The sequence below is a fragment of the Oncorhynchus masou genome, chromosome 17 (genome assembly GCF_036934945.1).
Source record: "Oncorhynchus masou masou isolate Uvic2021 chromosome 17, UVic_Omas_1.1, whole genome shotgun sequence".
In the NCBI taxonomy this organism is placed as follows: domain Eukaryota; kingdom Metazoa; phylum Chordata; class Actinopteri; order Salmoniformes; family Salmonidae; genus Oncorhynchus; species Oncorhynchus masou.
The window spans coordinates 5,250,558-5,274,704 of record NC_088228.1 but is presented as its reverse complement, the minus strand read 5'-3'; positions in this window follow the sequence as shown (position 1 = coordinate 5,274,704).

Below are 24,147 nucleotides of genomic sequence, written 5' to 3'. Positions count from 1 at the left end.
TCTTTGTTTGACATCATTTAGAAGCTTCTGATAGGCTAATTGACATAATTTGAGTAAATTGGAGGTGTAGCTGTTGATGTATTTCAAGTCCTACCTTCAGCCTCTTTGCTTGACATCATGGGAAATTCAAAAGAAATCAGCCAAGACTTCAGAAAAATTGTAGACCTCCACAAGTCTGGTTCATCCTTGGGAGAAATTTCCAAATGCTTGAAGGTACCACGTTCATCTGTACAAACAATAGTACGCAAGTATAAACACCATGGGACCACGCAGCCGTCATGCAGCTCAGGAAGGAGACGCGTTCTGTCTCCTAGAGATGAATGTACTTTGGTGCAAAAAGTGCAAATCGTTCCCAGAACAGCAAAGGACCTTGTGAAGATGCTGGAGGAAACAGGTACAAATGTATCTATATCCACAGTAAAACAAGTCCTATATTGACAAAACCTGAAAGGCCGCTCAGCAAGGAAGATGCCACTGCTCCAAAACCGCCATAAAAAAGCCAAACTACGGTTTGCAACTGATCGTACTTTTTGGAGAAATGTCCTCTGGTCTGATGAAACATAAATAGGACTGTATGGCCATAATCACCATCGTTATGTTTGGCGGAGAAAGGGAGGCTTGCTAGCTGAAGAACACCATCCCAACCGTGAAGCAGGGGTGGCAGCATCATGTTGTGGGGGTGCTTTGCTGCAGGAGGGACTGGTGCACTTCACCAAATAGATGGCTTCATGAGGAAGGGAAATTATGTAGATATATTGAAGTAACATCAAGACATCAGTCAGGAAGTTAGAGCTTGGTCGCAAATGGGTCTAAATGGACGATGACCCCAAGCTACTTCTGAAAGCTGTGGAAAAAGGCTAAGGATTACTTTCGGTCTTTTGGGATATAAAGAAGGATTTTATCTAACCAAACGACACTACATGTTATAGCTAGGATCCTTTGGATGACAAATCAGTGGAAGATTTTCAAAGCGTAAGTGACTATTTAATCGTTATATGTGAATGTATGAAACCTGTGCTGGTGGTGTGCCGAGGAAAACTGTTTTCACCCCGTAACAGGAGACACCAAATGTTACATAGTTACACTGCATTCCTGAGATCTCCATACATCTGGGATTCTTACAGGGATTAACGCTTAATTTATACAACTTTGTAACGCCTGTCGTCAGAAGGAGTGGACCAAAGCGTAGCGTGGTAAGTGTTCATGATTTTATTGATCAAAGAAACACACGAACAAATTAACAAAACGAACAGTTCTGTCAGATAAACAGAAAATAACTACCCACAAAACACAGGTGGGAAAAAGGGCTACCTAAGTATGATTCCCAATCAGAGACAACGATAGACAGCTGCCTCGGATTGGGAACCCTGACCAAAAACAAAACAAGGAAATAGGAAACAGAATGCCCACCCTAATCACACCCTAACCAAATAGAGAAATAAAACGGCTCTCTAAGGTCAGGGCGTGACAAACTTACTGTCACGACTTTCATTGTGGGAAGGAGGAGCGGACCAAAATGCAGTGTAGTTGTGATTCATTTTATTTAATAAGGAAACTATACACGATTAAACTAACAAAATAACAAATGTCCGAAAACATCCCTATCTGGTGCAAAACACAAAGACAGGAACAATCACCCACAAACACACAGTGAAACCCAGGCTACCTAAATATGGTTCCCAATCAGAGACAATGACTGACACCTGCCTCTGATTGAGAACCATTTCAGGCCAGACATAGAAATAGACAAGACATCCAACATAGAATGCCCACTCAGATCACACCCTGACCAACCAAAACATAGAAACATACAAATAAACTATGGTCAGGGTGTGACACTTACACTGCCATAAGTGCAAAGGACAGAAAATAAATCACTTTATATCACATGATTTTGGTCAAATCCGTGAAGACACCAACCATGTTAAAAGGTTGAACAGGTTTTAAATCAACTCGTGAATTTGAATGAATATAGCTAATAATAAATAATAATATATCCCTTCCCCTCCAAAATTTTTTATATGAATATAATGACAAGACTAGTAAAGAAAGCCTGATTATTATCCATAATAACAAGTTGTCCAGTGTAGGAAATCCTCACAGGTACCTTAGTTTATACTTGGCTCTGAAAGACTCATACACTGTAGAATCATTTGTATTTGTATAGAAGTGTCAACTGCCCGTTCCATTTACCGGTAATAACTCGGCAGAGTGATCCTGGATCGAGAGCCCGTTCCTGTAGGAGGAGAGAGGTGAAGAGTCCTAATCCAGGAGGATTAGAGGTGGAGAGAGGAAACCTTCCCAAGAGATGCAGAGTGATGATGAGAGAGGAGGGAGAGAGATGGAGAAGAGGCAGAGTGATGATGAGAGAGGAGGAGAGAGGGTGACTTAGAGATTGAGTGGGACTGGAGAGAGGTGGAGAGAGGCAGTGGGTGGGGAGAGGTGGAGAGAGGTGGAGAGGTGGAGAGAGGAGGAGTGAGTGATGATGAGAGAGGAGGAGAGAGGTGGAGAGAGGCAGAGTGATGATGAGAGAGGAGGAGAGAGGTGGAGAGAGGCAGAGTGATGATGAGAGAGGAGGAGAGAGGTGGAGAGAGGCAGAGTGATGATGAGAGAGGTGGAGAGAGGCAGAGTGATGATGAGAGAGGAGGAGAGAGGTGGAGAGAGGTGGAGGGAGGAGGAGAGAGGTGGAGAGAGGAGGAGAGAGGAGGGAGAGGTGGAGAGAGGAGGAGAGAGGCAGAGTTAATCCATTTAGAGTTGATCTGAAGTATGTCGTCCAGACAGACTCTTTCATGAAATATAGAGTTTAAAATAATAAAAATGATATATTGCTGGTCAGGAAAAAACAACTCCTGGCCACACTTATAATGCTAATTGCACAATGTCTACGTCCCAAATTAACTCTATTCCCTATATAGTGCACAACATTTGCTCTAGATGTGGTCCCTGGTCAAATGTAGTGCACTAAATAGGGAATCGGGTGCCTTATGGGACGTACCTGTTCTCCCTCAGTGAGAGAGGTCAAATCAAGGAGAGGCCTAAATCAAATCAAATCAATTTGTATTTGTTACATGCGCCAGAATAGGTATTTTACTCACAAGCCCCTTAACTGACAAAGCGGTTCAAATGAAATGAAATCAAATGTTACTGGTCACACGTACACATGGTCAGCAGAGATGTTAATGCGAGTGTAGCGAAATGCTTGATGCTTCCACAAGTCTACAAGTCTACAAAAAACAACTCTCTCACAGCCAGAACCTGCAGTGTGACCAGAAGTGTGTCATTCAGCCAGACAGACTCCATCTCTGACCTTGAGAGAAGCCACTGTGCAGAAAGATCCTTCCACCACATTAATTATGGGAGGAGTTAGTTAGTTGAGGTGATGTGCTGCACGCAAGGTAATGGGAGGGAGGGGCGGAGGAGGGGATGGCTTATACACACACACACACACACACACACACACACACACACACACACACACACAGACACAGTTGACACACACACACACTCTACACCCCCACACACACCCACACACACTCACAGACACAGTTGACACACACACACACTCTACACCCCCACACACACTCACACACACTCACACACACAGTCGACACACACACACTCTACACCCACTCACACACACACACACACACACACACAGTCGACACCCACACACACAACACACACACACAAACACACACACACACACACAAACACACACACGAAAACACACACACACACACAGTCGACACACACACACAAACAGGGTATGTGGAGGCTGGGGGCACACTGCAAAATTAATGTCCACATCTGGTCCCCCTCTCATCTCATCTTTCTCCACAGGGCCAGGTCTGTAAGCTCTCGAGCCAGCCACTCAGTCAGCCTGTCAGCCAGCCAGTCAGTCAGCCTGTCAGCCAGCCAGTCAGTCAGTCAGCCTGTCAGCCAGCCAGTCAGTCAGTCAGTCAGCCAGTCTAGTCCTGAACAAACATCTGATTCAGATCATCTATCATGGCTGCACCGCTCAATTTCAATGTCATCTCAGCTTGTGAGGGGTCTGTAGTTAACACACACTCAATGTCATCTCAGCTTGTGAGGGGTCTGTAGTTAACACACACTCAATGTCATCTCAGCTTGTGAGGGGTCTGTAGTTAACACACACTCAATGTCATCTCAGCTTGTGAGGGGTCTGTAGTTAACACACACTCAATGTCATCTCAGCTTGTGAGGGGTCTGTAGTTAACACACACTCAATGTCATCTCAGCTTGTGAGGGGTCTGTAGTTAACACACACTCAATGTCATCTCAGCATCTTGTGAGGGGTCTGTAGTTAACACACACTCAATGTCATCTCAGCTTGTGAGGGGTCTGTAGTTAACACACACTCAATGTCATCTCAGCTTGTGAGGGGTCTGTAGTTAACACACACTCAATGTCATCTCAGCTTGTGAGGGGTCTGTAGTTAACACACACTCAACCAAACACCTGTTCAAACGGGATACAGGGGAATGGACAGAGAGGCAGGGTTCAAGACAATATCATTGGTCGACAATAGGAATGTTTACAGCCATAACAAGAAATAACCATAACAAAAGATGGGAAGGATACGTTGGAGGATGTGGAAGTCATTATCGAAGTGATCTTCTACACATAAAGTCCTAAAAAAAAACATATTTTTTTCTTGTTTCGGAAGCACATATTTCTGACAGTAAACACACAGACAGTTGAAGGCCAATACTGGCTCTATTTCAGACACCATTACAACCTCGTAATAATACAAAGTAAATATAACCTCGCAGCGAGCTAATTCAAATCTGTGGTTTATATTTCCCTCAGGCTGAAACAACACTTAAATTAAAGTTGTATTATATTACATTATATCCACAATGGCTTTGTATCTGCGAGGCAACCCCCCCCCTCAAAAAAAAAAATAAAAAAAATAATAATACTTACTATAGAATACTGAAGTATACATTAGAATACAATGCAACACTTTATTTGGATAGTCCATCTGTAGACACTCTACAGACTAAGAGTAACATTTCAACTATCTACTAACCTTAGCCCTAACCTTAACCCTTATCCTAACCTTAACCCTTATCCTAAGTCCATCTGTAGACACTCTACAGACTATGAGTAACATTTCAACTATCTACTAACCTTAGCCCTAACCTTAACCCTTATCCTAACCTTAACCCTTATCCTAACCTTAACCCTTACCCTAACCTTAACCCTTACCCCAACCTTAGCCCTAACCTTAACCCTTATCCTAACCTTAACCCTTACCCTAACCTTAACCCTTATCCTAACCTTAACACTTACCCTAACCTTAACCCTTATCCTAACCTTAACCCTTACCCTAACCTTAACCCTTACCCTAACCTTAACCCTTATCCTAACCTTAACCCTTACCCTAACCTTAACCCTTATCCTAACCTTAACCCTTACCCTAACCTTAACCCTTACCCTAACCTTAACCCTAACCCTAACCTTAACCATTACCCTAACCCCAACCTTAACCCTTACCTTAACCCTTACCCTAACCTTAACACTTACCCTAACCTTAACCCTTACCCTAACCTTAACCCTTATCCTAACCTTAACCCTTACCCTAACCTTAACCCTTATCCTAACCTTAACCCTTACCCTAACCTTAACCCTTACCCTAACCTTAAACCTTACCCTAACCTTAACCATTACCCTAACCCCAACCTTAACCCTTACCTTAACCCTTACCCTAACCTTAACCATTACCCTAACCTTAACCCTTACCCTAACCTTAACCCTTACCCTAACCTTAACCCTTACCCTAACCTTAACCCTTACCCTAACCTTAACCCTTACCCTAACCCTAACCTTAACACTTACCCTAACCTTAACCCTTACCCTAACCTTAACCCCTAACCTTAACCCTTACCCTAACCCTAACCTTAACACTTACCCTAACCTTAACCCTTACCCTAACCTTAACCCTTACCCTAACCTTAACCCTTACCCTAACCTTAACACTTACCCTAACCTTAACCCTTACCCTAACCTTAACCCTTACCCTAACCCTAACCCTTACCCCTAACCTTAACCCTTACCCTAACCTTAACCTTAACTCTACCCCCTAACCTTAACCTTAACCCTACCTAACCTTAACCCTAACCTTAACCCTTACCCTAACCTTAACCCTTAGTAACCTTACCAGTATACTAAAATCTCCATGAAGAAACCCTAACCTTAACCCCATTTCACTGTAAGGTCCTAACCTTAACATTTACTGTAAGGTCCTAACCTTAACCCATTTACCCTAACCTTAAACTGTGAGGTCTACTACACCTGTTGTATTCAGCATTTCACTGTGAGGTTAACACCTGTAGTATTCAGCATTTCCTAACCTTAACCCCAGCATTTACTGTGAGGTCCTAACCTTAACCCTGTAAGGTCTACTACACCTGTAGTAGAGGTCTACTACACCTGGTCTACTACACCTGTTGTATTCAGCATTTCACTGTGAGGTCTACTACACCTGTTGTATTCAGCATTTCACTGTGAGGTCTACTACACCTGTTGTATTCAGCATTTCACTGTAAGGTCTACTACACCTGTTGTATTCAGCATTTCACTGTGAGGTCTACTACACCTGTTGTATTCAGCATTTCACTGTGAGGTCTACTACACCTGTTGTATTCAGCATTTCACTGTGAGGTCTACTACACCTGTTGTATTCAGCATTTCACTGTAAGGTCTACTACACCTGTTGTATTCAGCATTTCACTGTAAGGTCTACTACACCTGTTGTATTCAGCATTTCACTGTGTCTACTACACCTGTTGTATTCATCATTTCACTGTAAGTCTACTACACCTGTTGTCTACCTACTACCTGTTGTATTCAGCATTTCACTGTGAGGTCCACACCTGTTTATTCAGCATTTCACTAAAGGTCTACTGTTTTGTGGACTGTGAGGTGTATTCAGCATTTCACTGTCAGGTCATTACTACACTGCATTTCACTGTGAGGTCTACTACACCTGTTGTATTCAGCATTTCACTGCTGTACTATTTATTGTTGTATTCAGCATTTCAACAAGGTCTACTACATGTATTGTATTCTACTACACCTGTTGTATTCACACCTGTGACTACTACACCTGTTGTATTCAGCATTTCACTGAGGTCTACATACACCTGTTGGAATCAGCATTTCACTGATGGTCTACTACACCTGTTGTATTCAGCATTTATAGTCTACTAACCTGTTGTATTCAGCATTTCACTGATGTCTACTACACCTGTTGTATTCAGCATTTCACTGTAAGGTCTACCCCTGTTGTATTCAGCATTTCAGTGACCACATTTACTAATAGTTAAAAAGTGTAGTGTTTTGTGGACTGTAGTGTTTTGCGGACATTACTGTAGTATTTAACACATTGTTGTTTTTTGGATAATGCTGTTAGTATTTATTTTAGTATTCTAAAGTATACAACAACGTTACATATGTATTTATCCCTATAGTCACAAGGTGACTACATTATTAAACATACATACACCCTGCAGGAAATATGACAGATGACTTAACCAGGCCATGCGTTTATTATAGTACTGAATAGAGTATAGGTTGTATGATGTCTCACAACCCCCAGGTCTGCTCCATGGGAAAGTGACAAGAATGGCCCTCCTCGGTTGCTTAGCAACCTTGAAAACCACTTACAGTACATTTCACACAGCCTTTATCTTATAATTTTGAAGTAATGGTTTGTACGTAACATATACAGGTGTTTCGTTTCCCGAACAACAATCGATAGAATCTTATCCCTTTAGACAAATCTACATTATTAAATATACATATACTGGAAATAAGCAAATAATCTCTTTGGCTTTGCAAGGTCTAGATCCTATCAGAAGGCATAGTTACTGCACAAGCTGTCTTCTACGCTTTGCTAGGAAACTTCCAGAATGAGATTGTAATTTTCGACAACAGAAAACCACAAATACAGTGGAAACATTTGACGGATTCTAATAAAATACACTGCTAATAGTAAAGGTATTTTACATTACTGTAGTACAGACTTGGCCTAGCACTTAGCATCAGAGAGGAATAGATGTCATCTTTGATACGCTAGTAGGTATTTTGCATTACTGTAGTACAGACTTGGCCTAGCACTTAGCATCAGAGAGGAGTAGATGACATCTTTGATACGCTAGTAGGTATTTTACATTACTGTAGTACAGACTTGGCCTAGCACTTAGCATCAGAGAGGAGTAGATGACATCTTTGATACGCTAGTAGGTATTTTACATTACTGTAGTACAGACTTGGCCTAGCACTTAGCATCAGAGAGGAGTAGATGTCATCTTTGATACGCTAGCATTTGCCGGAAGCTAGAAACACCACCGCAAACGTGTCTTTCATCCCTTCAACCTAACCCCCACTGCTAATAAAGGTACATGATCACCAACTGTCCAAGTCTACGTATGTAACTGCCTCCAGACCAGACAAAAGGTAGACCAGACCAGACCAGACCAAAGCAGACCAGACCAAAGGTAGACCAGAGAGCAGACCAGACCAAACCGCACCAGATCAGACCAGACCAGACCAGACTGCCCTAGATCAGATCAGACCAGACCAAAGCAGACCAGACCAAAGGTAGACCAGACCAGACCAAAGCAGACCAGACCAGACCAGACAAAGGTAGACCCAGAGAGCAGACCAGACCAAAGCAAACCAGACCACACCGCCCCAGATCAGACCAGACCAGACAAAGGTAAACCAGAGAGCAGACCAGACCAAAGCAGACCAGACCAGACCAAAATTCAAAAGGTACTCATACCTCTGAGCTATCTTTTTTGCAGGTGCCTGGTAACAGTTGAATAAGATGAGGAAAAACCAGAAGGAAACCGCTGCTCTTGATAGTATCACTGACCTTTAATAAGCTTTACGCATCGGCCTCACGGCCTTAGTCAGAGCTTGTTTTGAGACCATAAGCAGACCAGACCAGACCAAAAGCAGACCAGATCGCCCCAGGCCAAACCAGACCAAAGGTAGACCAGACCAGTCCAGACCAAAGGGGTGAGATAGATAGTGTCACCATGGTGAAGTCAGGCAGGTAACAATGTGACTGTCCATGCAGTAATCAGTGCTACCTGCTACTACTACCACCTCTCTGCTGTTCCTTTCGGCCCTCCCCTCCTTTTTTATGTCTTTCATCACTGCATCCACTCATGGCTCCAGCCCCATCTCATCTTTGTCATTTAAATTAGTCCGGTAGTCTAATCAGTGATGCCACTCAAGAAGTCAAGAGGGCTAACGTAGAACACTCTACAGCTGACCATGTTAAAACATGAGGGTTAACGTAAAACACTCTACAGCTGACCATGTTAAAACACGAGGCTACAGCTGGTTAACGTAGAACACTCTACAGCTGACCATGTTAAAACACGAGGGTTAACGTAGAACACTCTACAGCTGACCATGTTAAAACAGGAGGGTTAACGTAGAACACTCTACAGCTGACCATGTTAAAACACGAGGGTTAAAAACACAAGCTGGCTAACGTAGAACACTCTACAGCTGACCATGTTAAAACACGACCATGGGTTACCATGTTAAAACACACTCTACAGCTGACCATGTTAAAAAACATGAGGCCTAACGTAGAACACACTACAGCTGACCATGTTAAAACACGAGGGCTAACGTAGAACACTCTACAGCTGACCATGTTAAAACACGAGGGCTAACGTAGAACACTCTACAGCTGACCATGTTAAAACACGAGGGCTAACGTAGAACACACTACAGCTGACCATGTTAAAACACGAGGGGTAACGTAGAACACACTACAGCTGACCATGTTAAAACACAAGGGCTAACGTAGAACACTCTACAGCTGACCATGTTAAAACACGAGGGCTAACGTAGAACACTCTACAGCTGACCATGTTAAAACACGAGGGCTAACGTAGAACACAGTACAGATGACCAGTCTGTTAAAAGAAAATGGCTAACGTAGAACACAGTACAGATGACCATGTTAAAACAAGATGGCTAACGTAGAACACAGTACAGATGGCCATGTTAAAACAAGATGGCTAACATAGAACACAGTACAGATGACCAGTGTGTTAAAACAAGATGGCTAATGCAGAACACAGTACAGATGACCAGTCTGTTAAAACAACATGGCTAACATAGAACACAGTACAGATGACCAGTCTGTTAAAACAAGATGGCTAACGTAGAACACAGTACAGATGACCAGTCTGTTAAAACAAGATGGCTAACGTAGAACACAGTACAGATGACCATGTTAAAACAAGATGGCTAATGTAGAACTCAGTACAGATGACCATGTTAAAACTAGATGGCTAATGTAGAACACAGTACAGATGACCATGTTAAAACAAGATGGCTAACGTAGAACACAATACAGATGACCATGTTAAAATCAGACATGATGTTCAGAATCAAAGACCAGTTAAGACCCCAATAAGATCACAGATACATTTTAAAAACTGGATAATTACTTTTAAATTCAGAAAGGTTGTCGGCGACAAGAAAAAACAAGACCTTTCTGTTTTCTCAAGGACATTACAATTTTTTTAAAACTTATAAACTAATGATATGTACCCATTGATTCTTGAACAATATAACTTGTAAAGGAGCTTAGTTCAACTTTCGTACCCCATCAGAACCCAAAAAATAAACTTGTTTAACTTTATGAAACAAAGTAAAACATTTTTTTTTACAGTATATAGCCTCAAAACATGGTTAAAACTTTTACAAACCGAAACACGGGTAATCCTAAAGTTACAATACTGATTTAAAATTTTGGACAGTTAACTAATAACCGTAAAGGATTACATTTAGAAGGTAAAGCAACCCGAACCTTGAAGATTGTTTCAGGAAAGCCACTTCCCCCAATCCCCAATTATAATCACCTATCAGGGTTTTACTGTGTCAACACTGCCCCCGTGTGACAAGAAACGGAATTGACAGGATTTTTCTAAAACTGAAAGCTGCAGTGAGCAGTCTTGACTTGACAAGGTCTACTGTATTGTTAGCCACCCACTCTAATGCATAGGCTCTAGCTCTGTGGACTAACACAGTCTTGTTGAATCAATGAGATACATTCTATATATTCTATTCCTGTGTTCTTGACTGACCTCCATAGGTAAAGTGACAGACAGGTGCTCATCGGTTGGTGAGCAGTGGCTGGACATGGATGGGGGACACTGTTGACAGCTGTGTCACAAAGCATCAGTAAGGATGACCTACATGTGTGTTTAGGGAGGGGGGGGGTTGGTTGATTGATTGTTTTTTCTATCCTTGTAGGGACCTAAAATCCTCAAAAGTCCCCACAAGGAGAGAAAAAAAGGAACATTCTCCCTGCTGGGGACATTTCCCACTTCCTCATGAGGACAAAGGCTATTTGAAGCTTAGGGGTTGGGTTTAGGGTTACAATGAGGGTTAACATTAGGGTTAGGGTAAGGGGTTAGGGGTTAGGTTTAGGGTTAGGGTTAGGGTAAGGGCTAACATTAGGGTTAGGGCTAAGGGGTTAGTGGTTAGGTTAAGGAGCTAGGTTTAAGGTTTAGGTTAGGGGTATGGATAAGGGGTTAGGGGTTAGGGGTTAGGTTTAGGGTTACAATGAGGGTTAACATTAGGGTTAGGGTAAGGGCTTAGGGGTTAGGTTTAGGGTTAGGGTTACAATGAGGGTTAACATTAGGGTTAGGGTAAGGGGTTAGTGGTTAGGTTAAGGAGCTAGGTTTAGGGTTTAGGTCAGGGGTATGGGTTAGTGGTTAGGTTTAGTGTTAGGGTTACAATGAGGGCTAACATTAGGGTTAGGGCTAACATTAGGGTTAGGGTAAGGGGTTAGGGGTTAGGGGTTAGGTTTAGGGTTACAATGAGGGTTAACATTAGGGTTAGGGTAAGGGGTTAGTGGTTAGGTTTAGGGTTAGGGTTACAATGAGGGTTAACATTAGGGTTAGTGTAAGGGGTTAGGGGTTAGGTTTAGGGTTACAATGAGGGTTAACATTAGGGTTAGTGTAAGGGGTTAGTGGTTAGGTTAAGGAGCTAGGTTTAGGGTTTAGGTTAGGTGTATGGGTTAGTGGTTAGGTTAAGGAGCTAGGTTTAAGGTTTAGGTTAGGTGTATGGGTTAGTGGTTAGGTTAAGGAGCTAGGTTTAGGGTTTAGGTTAGGGGTATGGGTTAGTGGTTAGGTTAAGGAGCTAGGTTTAGGGTTTAGGTTAGGGGTATGGGTTAGTGGTTAGGTTAAGGAGCTAGGTTTAGGGTTTAGGGTATGGGTATGGGTTAAGGATAGGGTTAGAGTTAAGGTCATTGTAAGTTATGGTAACTGTTGCTACAACGTTGGAAGCAAAGAATCGTTTACAATGTCATTGTCTTTTCTTCTGGCTTTACTTCTCGCTTCTTGCTGTAGCATTAAGATTTCCCTTCACCGGAACTAAGGGGCCGAGCCTGAACCATGAAAAACAGCCATGAAAAACAGCTTTACAGTTGGCACTATGCATTGGGGCAGGTAACATTCTCCTGGCATCCACCAAACTCAGAATCATCCATCAAACTGCCAGATGGTGGAGCGTGATTCATCACTCCAGAGAACATGTTTCCACTGATCCAGAGTCCAATGGCAGTGAGTTTGACACCACTCCACCCGACGCTTGGCGTTGCACATGGTGATCTTAGGCTTGTATGCAGCTGCTCGGCCATGGAAAGTTCAGTTCTTGTACTGACGTTGCTTCCGGTAGTGAGTGTTGCAACCAAGTTCAGACGATGTATAAGGCATTTCAGCACTCTGCTGTCTATGAGCCGTTGTCGATCCTAGACGTTTCCAACTTCACAATAACAGCACTTACAGGTGACCGGGGGGCAGCTCTAGCAGGGGAGACATTTATGAACTGACTTGTTGGAAAGGTGGCATCCTATGAAGGTGCCACGTTGAAAGTCACTTAGCTCGTCAGTAAGGCCATTCTACATGGAGGTTGCATTATTGTGTGATCAATACTATACACCTGTCAGCAACGGGTGTGGTTGAAATAGCCGAATCCACTCATTTTAAGGGGTGTCCACATATTTTTGTAAATATAGTGTATCTTGCAGTCCTTTTCTGACATACAAACTACATAAAAACAACTTTGAAATGACTCAATCACAGTTCAAGAGGGTCCAGCGTCTGGTGTGCATTCCGCCTTCTCCTTCTCCTCCTTCTCCTTCTCCGCCTTCTCCTTCTCCGCCTTCTCCTTCTTCTCCTTCTTCTCCTTCTCCGCCTTCTCCTTCTCCTCCTTCTCCTTCTCCTCATTCTCCTTCTCCTTCTCCTTCTCCTCCATCTCCTTCTCCTTTTCCTTCTCCTTCTCCTTCTCCTTCTCCTCCTTCTCCTTCTCATTCTCCTTCTCCTTTTCCTTCTCCTTCTCCTTCTCCTCCTTCTCCGCCTTCTCCTTCTCCTCCTTCTCCTTCTCCGCCTTCTCCTTCTCCACCTTCTCCGCCTTCTCCTTCTCCGCCTTCTCCTCCTTCTCCTTCTCCGCCTTCTCCTTCTCCGCCTTCTCCTTCTCCTCCTTCTCCTTCTCCGCCTTCTCCTTCTCCGCTTTCTCCTTCTCCTTCTCCTCCTTCTCCTTCTCCGCCTTCTCCTTCTCTGCCTTCTCCTTCTCCTCCTTCTCCTTCTCCTTCTCCTTCTCCTCCATCTCCTTCTCCTTTTCCTTCCTTCCTTCTCCTCCTTCTCCTTCTCCTTCTCCTCATTCTCCTTCCTCCTCCTTCTCCTCCTTCTCCTTCTCCTTCTCCGCCTTCTCCTTCTCGTTCTCCACCTTCTCCTTCTCCCTTCTCCTTCTCCGCCTTCTCCTCTCCTTCTCCACCTTCTCCTTCTCCGCCTTCTCCTTCTCCACCTTCTCCTTCTTCCTCCTTCTCCACCTTCTCCTTCTCCGCTCTCCTTCTCCTTCTCCTCCTTCTCCCTCCTCCTCCTCCTTCTCCTTCTCCTTCCTCCTTCCTTCTCCTTCCTCTCCTCCTTCTCCTTCTCCTTCTCCTTCTCCTCCATCTCCTTTTCCTTTCCTTTTCCTTCTCCTTCTCCGCCTCTCCTCCTTCTCCTTCTCCGCCTTCTCCTCCTTCTCCTTCTCCGCCTTCTCCTTCTCCTTCTCCTCCTTCTCCTTCTCCTTCTCCTTCTCCTTTCTCCTCCATCTCCTTCTCCTTTTCCTTTTCCTTTTCCTTCTCCTTCTCCTTCTCCTTCTCCCTCCTTCTCCTCATTCTCCTTCTCCTTCTCCTTCTCCTCCATCTCCTTCTCCTTCTCCTTCTCCTTCTCCTTTCCTTCTCCTTCTCCTTTCCTTCTCCTCCTTCTCCTTCTCCTTTTCCTTCTCCTTCTCCTCCTTCTCCGCCTTCTCCTTCTCCGCCTTCTCCTCCTTCTCCTTCTCATTCTCCTTCTCCTCCTTCTCCTTCTCCTTTTCCTCACCATTTTTATTCCTTTCTTTTCTCCCCAAAGTGTTTTAGTGTGTTGCTCAGGGCCGGGGTTACCATGACAACAGAGAGCAGGAAGAGAGAGTGCGGAATGTTCCGGCAGGCAGGTGTCACCTCTAGCTGTCTCACCTCACCTTTTGTTGTGTCTGGCTGGCTGGCACTCTGGTGACTAGTCCATGTCCCAGACCCCAGGGCCTTTGACGGGCCACTCAGTGGGTGGGAAGATGGGGAGGAAGAGGAGAGGAGGGAAGAGAGAATGCGAGGGGGGGAGGATGACAGTGGTGGACTGTAGGTGGGCAGAGAGTTGGTGGATAGAGGGAGGGAGGAAGGGAGGGAGAAGTAGGGGAGAGAGGGAGCAAGAGGAGGGGGTAAGATAGACTGTAGGTGGGGATAGGGGAGGGAGAGAGTTAGGAGTGAAAGGGAGAGGGGGAGGGGGAGGGAGGAAGAGGGGTGGACTGTCTTTCCCCCTGTGCCCCCTCCGATGCCCTAATGGAGGATGCCAACACGGCACTCAGGTGAAACGGATGTGGCCTCTCGGTGATGGCAAAGAGCTGTTCCCGGTGGATCACAGGGGAAGAATGGTATACACAGTAAACAATGGAAGAATACATGGGTAGACGGGTAGAGGATAGTTCAGTGCACTCTGAGGCCCCTGTCTGGTCTGTCTGTCTGTCAGACACCTGCTGCTGCCACCGTGGCTCACCTCTACAGAGTGGAACTGTGGTCCAGACAAGGGTGGGTTGAAATAACATTTTTCATCTTAAATGAATCCCAAATGACACCCTACCCCTAATACATCCTACCCCTCTGGTCAAAAGTAGTGCACTACGTAGGGAATAGGGTGCCATGATTACAAAACAAAAGTAGTAATGGCGACTAGCCAGTTATGCATTGTAGCCTACTGCCTCTGGGCATCTAGGAGGGGTTTGATGCATGAATAAGTGAAGTGATAGAACTGTATAATCAAGGCAAGTGCCTTTAGCAAATTTTCAGTTTTCAAAACTACGGGAGGGAAACGAACTATATAACCTCTTTGCTTCACTGTTCAAGGCTAGTGATTTGCAATTGAATACATTTCTGTCACGTATACACCCAGCTAGCACATTTGGTTCTTTGGAAGTTGTGGGAACGTACAGTGTGCTATTTGTTTTGGGAACTTTATTAAAACGTTCTGAGATCAGAAGTGAAAATGTTGCCTTTTCTGGGAACGTTATATTTAGGTTACAGGGAGGTTCTGAAAACGTTTGCCATTGTTCCTTATGTTTTCTATGAATGGAAATGATTGGTTATTTAGATTTAATTTCCTTAATACTTTCACTGAATGTTTCAATAACACTTTTAATAACACTGCTTGGTTTTTTCTTTTTATTCTTTCTCAAAGCATAGATAGGACACATGGAAATACATTTCCTTCTGCATTAATCATGCAAACACATTTCTTTTTTATTGTGACACGGCATCACTGACATTGGAACCTATAATCTACAGTTCTCTATCCATGGAATTAGTCCTCCGCGCCACCATGATGGAGGTATCAGGATGGAGGTATCAGGATGGAGGTATCAGGATGGAGGTATCATGATGGAGGTATCAGGATGGAGGTATCAGGATGGAGGTATCAGGATGGAGGTATCATGATGGAGGTATCAGGATGGAGGTACCATGATGGAGGTATGGAGGTACCATGATGGAGGGATGGAGGTATCAGGATGGAGGTACCATGATGGAGGTATCAGGATGGAGTACCATGTATCAGGATGGAGGTACCATGATGGAGGTATCAGGATGGAGGAGGATGGAGGTATCAGGATGGAGGTACCATGATGGAGGTATCAGGATGGAGGTACCATGATGGAGGTATCAGGATGGAGGTACCATGATGGAGGTATCAGGATGGAGGTACCATGATGGAGGTATCAGGATGGAGGTACCAGGATGGAGGTCCATGAGGATGGAGGTATCATGAGGATGGAGGTACCATGATGGAGGATGGAGGTATCAGGATGGAGGTATCAGGATGGAGTACCATGATATCAGGATGGAGGTACCATGATGGAGGTACCATGATGGAGGTATCAGGATGGAGGTACCAGGATGGAGGTATCAGGATGGAGGTACCATGATGGAGGTATCAGGATGGAGGTATCAGGATGGAGGTACCATGATGGAGGTATCATGATGGAGGTATCAGGATGGAGGATGGGAGGTATCATGATGGAGGTAGGTCAGGATGGAGGTATCATGATGGAGGTATCAGGTACCATGATGGAGGTATCATGATGGAGGTATCAGGATGGAGGTACCATGATGGAGGTATCAGGATGGAGGTATCAGGATGGAGGTACCAGGATGGAGGTATCAGGATGGAGGTACCATGATGGATCTGGATGGAGGTACCATGATGGAGGTATCAGGATGGATGGAGGGTATACCATGATGGAGGTATCAGTACCATGATGGAGGTATCATGATGGAGGTATCAGGATGGAGGTACCATGATGTACCATGATGGAGGTATCAGGATGGAGGTACCATGATGGAGGTCAGGATGGAGGTACCAGGATGGAGGTACCATGATGGAGGTATCATGATGGAGGTATCAGGATGGAGGTATCAGGATGGAGGTACCATGATGGAGGTATCAGGATGGAGGTACCAGGATGGAGGTACCATGATGGAGGATGGAGGTATCAGGATGGAGGTATCATGATGGAGGATGGATGGAGGTATCAGGATGGAGGTACCATGATGGAGGTATCAGGAGGATGGAGGTACCATGATGGAGGTACCAGGATGGAGGTATCAGGATGGAGGTATCAGGATGGAGGTACCATGATGGAGGTACCATGATGGAGGTATCAGGATGGAGGTATCAGGATGGAGGTATCAGGATGGAGGTACCATGATGGAGGTATCAGGATGGAGGTATCAGGATGGAGGATGGAGGTATCAGGATGGAGGTACCATGGATGATGGAGGTATGGATGGAGGTGAGGATGGAGGATGATGGAGGTACCATGATGGAGGATGGAGGTATCAGGATGGAGGTATCAGGATGGAGGTACCATGATGGAGGTATCAGGATGGAGGTGGATGGAGGTATCAGGATGGATGGAGGTACCATGATGGAGGATGATGGAGGTATCAGGATGGAGGTACCAGGATGGAGGTATCAGGATGGAGGTACCATGATGGAGGAGATGGAGGTATCAGGATGGAGGTACCATGATGGAGGTATCAGGATGGAGGCACCATGATGGAGGTATCAGGATGGAGGTACCATGATGGAGGTATCAGGATGGAGGTATCAGGATGGAGGTATCAGGATGGAGGTACCATGATGGAGGTATCAGGATGGAGGTACCATGATGGAGGTATCAGGATGGAGGTACCAGGATGGATGGAGGTATCATGATGGAGGTATCATGATGGAGGTATCAGGATGGAGGTACCATGATGGAGGTATCAGGATGGAGGTACCATGATGGAGGTATGGAGGTATCATGATGGAGGTGATGGAGTATCAGGATGGAGGTACCAGGATGGAGGATAGGTACCATGGGATGGAGGTACCATGATGGAGGTATCAGGATGGAGGTATCAGGATGGAGGTACCATGATGGAGGTATCAGGATGGAGGTACCATGATGGAGGTATCAGGATGGAGGTACCATGATGGAGGTATCAGGATGGAGGTACCATGATGGAGGTATCAGGATGGAGGTATCATGATGGAGGTACCATGATGGAGGTATCAGGATGGAGGTACCATGATGGAGGTATCATGATGGAGGTACCATGGAGGTACATGATGGAGGTATCAGGATGGAGGTACCATGATGGAGGGATGGAGGTACCATGATGGAGGTACCAGGATGGAGGTACCATGATGGAGGTATCAGGATGGAGGTACCATGATGGAGGTATCAGGATGGAGGTATCAGGATGGAGGTATCAGGATGGAGGTACCATGATGGAGGTATGATGGAGGATGGAGGTACCAGGATGGAGGTACCATGATGGAGGTAGGATGGAGGTACCATGATGGAGGATGAGGTACCATGATGGAGGTATCAGGATGGAGGTACCATGATGGAGGTATCATGATGGAGGTGGACATGATGGAGGTACCATGATGATGGAGGTATCAGGATGGAGGTACCATGATGGAGGTATCAGGATGGAGGAGGATGGAGGTCAGGATGGAGGATGGAGGTACCAGGATGGAGGTATCAGGATGGAGGTACCATGATGGAGGTATCAGGATGGAGGTACCATGATGGAGGTATCAGGATGGAGGTACCATGATGGAGGTATCAGGATGGAGGTACCATGATGGATCAGGATGGAGGTACCATGATGGAGGTATCAGGATGGAGGATATACCATGATGGAGGTACCATGATGGAGGTATCAGGATGGAGGTACCATGATGGAGGTATCAGGATGGAGGTACCATGATGGAGGTACCATGATGGAGGTACCATGATGGAGGTACCATGATGGAGGATGGAGGTACCATGATGGAGGGTATCATGATGGAGGTATCAGGATGGAGGATGGAGGTATCAGGATGGAGGTACCATGATGGAGGTATCAGGATGGAGGTATCAGGATGGAGGATGGACCATGATGGAGGTATCAGGATGGAGGTACCATGATGGAGGTATCAGGATGGAGGTACCATGATGGAGGTATCATGATGGAGGTATCAGGATGGAGGTACCATGATGGAGGTATGAGGATGGAGGTATCAGGATGGAGGTACCATGATGGAGGTATCAGGATGGAGGTACCATGATGGAGGTATCAGGATGGAGGTACCATGATGGAGGTATCAGGATGGAGGTACCATGATGGAGGTATCAGGATGGAGGTACCATGATGGAGGTATCAGGATGGAGGTATCAGGATGGAGGTATCAGGATGGAGGTATCAGGATGGAGGTACCATGATGGAGGTATCAGGATGGAGGTACCATGATGGAGGTATCAGGATGGAGGTACCATGATGGAGGTATCAGGATGGAGTACCATGATGGAGGTATCATGATGGAGGGATGGAGGTACAGGATGGAGGTACCATGATGGAGGTACCATGATGGAGGTATCAGGATGGAGGTACCATGATGGAGGTATCATGATGGAGGTAGGTCATCATGATGGAGGTACCATGATGGAGGTATCAGGATGGAGGATGGAGGATGGAGGTCAGGATGGAGGTACCATGATGGAGGTATCAGGATGGAGGTACCATGATGGAGGTATGATGGAGGTACCAGGATGACCATGATGGAGGTATCAGGATGGAGGTATCATGATGGAGGTACCATGATGGAGGTACCATATGGAGGTATCAGGATGGAGGTACCATGATGGAGGTACCATGATGGAGGTACCAGGATGGAGGTACCATGATGGAGGTATCAGGATGGAGGTACCATGATGGAGGTATCATGATGGAGGTATGAGGATGGAGGTATCAGGATGGAGGTACCATGATGGAGGATGGAGGTACCAGGATGGAGGTACCATGATGGAGGTATCAGGATGGAGGTACCATGATGGAGGTATCAGGATGGAGGTACCATGATGGAGGATGGAGGTACCATGATGGAGGTATGAGGATGGAGGTGGATCAGGATGGAGGTACCATGATGGAGGTATCAGGATGGAGGTACCATGATGGAGGTATCAGGGATGGAGGTATCAGGATGGAGGTATCAGGATGGAGGTATCAGGATGGAGGTATCAGGATGGAGGTACCATCAGGATGGAGGTATGAGGATGGAGGTACCATGATGGAGGTATCATGATGGAGGTATCAGGATGGAGGTACCATGATGGAGGTATCAGGATGGAGGTACCATGATGGAGGTATCAGGATGGAGGTATCAGGATGGAGGTACCATGATGGAGGTATCAGGATGGAGGTACCATGATGGAGGTATCAGGATGGAGGTACCATGATGGAGGTATCAGGATGGAGGATGGAGGTACCATGATGGAGGTATGAGGATGGAGGTACCATGATGGAGGTATGACCAGGATGGAGGTACCATGATGGAGGTATCAGGATGGAAGTACCATGATGGAGGTATGAGGATGGAGGTACCATGATGGAGGTATCCGGATGGAAGTACCATGATGGAGGTATGAGGATGGAGGTATCATGATGGAGGTATCAGGATGGAGGTACCATAATGGAGGTATCAGGATGGAGGTACCATGATGGAGGTATCAGGATGGAGGTACCATGATGGAGGTATCAGGATGGAGGTACCATGATGGAGGTATGAGGATGGAGGTACCATGATGGAGGTATCAGGATGGAAGTACCATGATGGAGGTATGAGGATGGAGGTACCATGATGGAGGTATCATGATGGAGGTACCATGATGGAGGTACCATGATGGAGGTATCAGGATGGAGGTACCATGATGGAGGTATCATGATGGAGGTATGAGGATGGAGGTATCAGGATGGAGGTACCATGATGGAGGTATCAGGATGGAGGTACCAGGATGGAGGTACCATGATGGAGGTATCAGGATGGAGGTACCATGATGGAGGTATCAGGATGGAGGTACCATGATGGAGGTATCATGATGGAGGTATGAGGATGGAGGTACCATGATGGAGATACCATGATGGAGGTATCAGGATGGAGGTACCATGATGGAGGTATCAGGATGGAGGTATCAGGATGGAGGTATCAGGATGGAGGCATCAGGATGGAGGTATCAGGATGGAGGTACCATGATGGAGGTATGAGGATGGAGGTACCATGATGGAGGTACCATGATGGAGGTATCAGGATGGAGGTACCATGATGGAGGTATCAGGATGGAGGTACCATGATGGAGGTATCAGGATGGAGGTATCATGATGGAGGTACCATGATGGAGGTATCAGGATGGAGGTACCATGATCGAGGTATCAGGATGGAGGTACCATGATGGAGGTACCATGATGGAGGTACCATGATGGAGGTATCAGGATGGAGGTACCATGATGGAGGTATGAGGATGGAGGTACCATGATGGAGGTACCATGATGGAGGTACCATGATGGAGGTACCATGATGGAGGTATCAGGATGGAGGTACCATGATGGAGGTATCATGATGGAGGTATGAGGATGGAGGTATCAGGATGGAGGTACCATGATGGAGGTATCAGGATGGAGGTATCAGGATGGAGGTACCATGATGGAGGTATCATGATGGAGGTGATGGAGGTATCAGGATGGAGGTACCATGATGGAGGTATCAGGATGGAGGTATCATGATGGAGGTATGAGGATGGAGGTATCAGGATGGAGGTACCATGATGGAGGTATCAGGATGGAGGTACCATGATGGAGGTATACCAGGATGGAGGTACCATGATGGAGGTACCAGGATGGAGGTATCAGGATGGAGGAGGTATCAGGATGGAGGTACCATGATGGAGGTACCATGATGGAGGTACCATGATGGAGGTATCAGGATGGAGGTACCATGATGGAGGTACCATGATGCAGGTACCATGATGGAGGTACCATGATGGAGGTATCATGATGGAGGTATGAGGATGGAGGTATCAGGATGGAGGTACCATGATGGAGGTATCAGGATGGAGGTATCAGGATGGAGGTACCATGATGGAGGTATCAGGATGGAGGTACCATGATGGAGGTACCATGATGGAGGTACCATGATGCAGGTACCATGATGGAGGTACCATGATGGAGGTATCATGATGGAGGTATGAGGATGGAGGTATCAGGATGGAGGTACCATGATGGAGGTATCAGGATGGAGGTACCATGATGGAGGTATCAGGATGGAGGTATCATGATGGAGGTACCATGATGGAGGTATCAGGATGGAGGTACCATGATCGAGGTATCAGGATGGAGGTACCATGATGGAGGTACCATGATGGAGGTACCATGATGGAGGTATCAGGATGGAGGTACCATGATGGAGGTATGAGGATGGAGGTACCATGATGGAGGTACCATGATGGAGGTACCATGATGGAGGTACCATGATGGAGGTACCATGATGGAGGTATCAGGATGGAGGTACCATGATGGAGGTATCATGATGGAGGTATGAGGATGGAGGTATCAGGATGGAGGTACCATGATGGAGGTATCAGGATGGAGGTATCAGGATGGAGGTACCATGATGGAGGTATCAGGATGGAGGTACCATGATGGAGGTATCAGGATGGAGGTACCATGATGGAGGTATCATGATGGAGGTATCATGATGGAGGTATGAGGATGGAGGTATCAGGATGGAGGTACCATGATGGAGGTATCAGGATGGAGGTACCATGATGGAGGTATCAGGATGGAGGTACCATGATGGAGGTATCAGGATGGAGGTACCATGATGGAGGTATCAGGATGGAGGTACCATGATGGAGGTACCATGATGGAGGTACCATGATGGAGGTATCAGGATGGAGGTACCATGATGGAGGTACCATGATGCAGGTACCATGATGGAGGTACCATGATGGAGGTATCATGATGGAGGTATGAGGATGGAGGTATCAGGATGGAGGTATGAGGATGGAGGTATCAGGATGGAGGTACCATGATGGAGGTATCAGGATGGAGGTACCATGATGGAGGTATCAGGATGGAGGTACCATGATGGAGGTATCAGGATGGAGGTATCATGATGGGGGTACCATGATGGAGGTATCAGGATGGAGGTATCAGGATGGAGGTATCATGTTTGTATTTATTATGGATCCTGGGGTCCTGCGAAATTAAGGCAGTTAATACAATTTTAAAAACATTACAATTTATTCACAGATTTCACAACACACCTTGTGCCCTCAGGCCCCTACTCCACCACTACCACATATCTACAGTACCCCATTCACGTGTATGTATAGTGCGTATGTTATCCTGTGTGTGTGTGTGTGTGTGTGTGTGTGTGTGTGTGTGTGTGTGTGTGTGTGTGTGTGTGTGTGTGTTTCTGTTGCTTCTATACCATTTGGACAAGAGTAATATCTACGTAAGAATGCTGTTCATTGACTGCAGCTCAGCCTTCAACACCATAGTACTCTCCAAAGGCATCATTAAGCTTGGGGCCCTGGATCTGAACCCCGCCCTGTGCAACTGGGTCCTTGACTTCCTGATTGGCTGCCCCCAGACTTCCTGATTGGCTGCCCCCAGGTGGTGAAGGTAGGCAACCACACCTCAACTACGCTAATTCTCAACACAGGGGCCCCACAAGGGTGCATGCTCAGCCCCCTCCTGTACTCCCTGTTCACCCACGACTGTGTGGCCATGCACGTCTCCATCTCAATCATCAAGTTTGCAGACGACACAACAGTGGTAAGCCTGATTACCAATAACGACGAGACAGACTACAGGATGGAGAGGTGACAGGCAAATAACCTCTTCAACAGTGCTTTGTTAGGAATTGATATTCTTCAACAACACAAACTTCAAAGCAAATCAGGGGGAGAAAAATAGGTTTATTAGAGAAGGACAAATCAAGATCTTACGCTGGGAGGAATATGTTTAGTCTCCCCTGTCCTCAGCTTTTCTCCACTGAACAAAGGAACAGGATGCCATTTTTAGGCCCCCATCCGAGCCTGTGGTTGACCAATAAGAAGTCCTTTCAGTACAACTAACCAATGGCCAAATAACAAATATCCTACTCCTGACTCAATGTACAGAACGTAGCACAAGTACAGTGC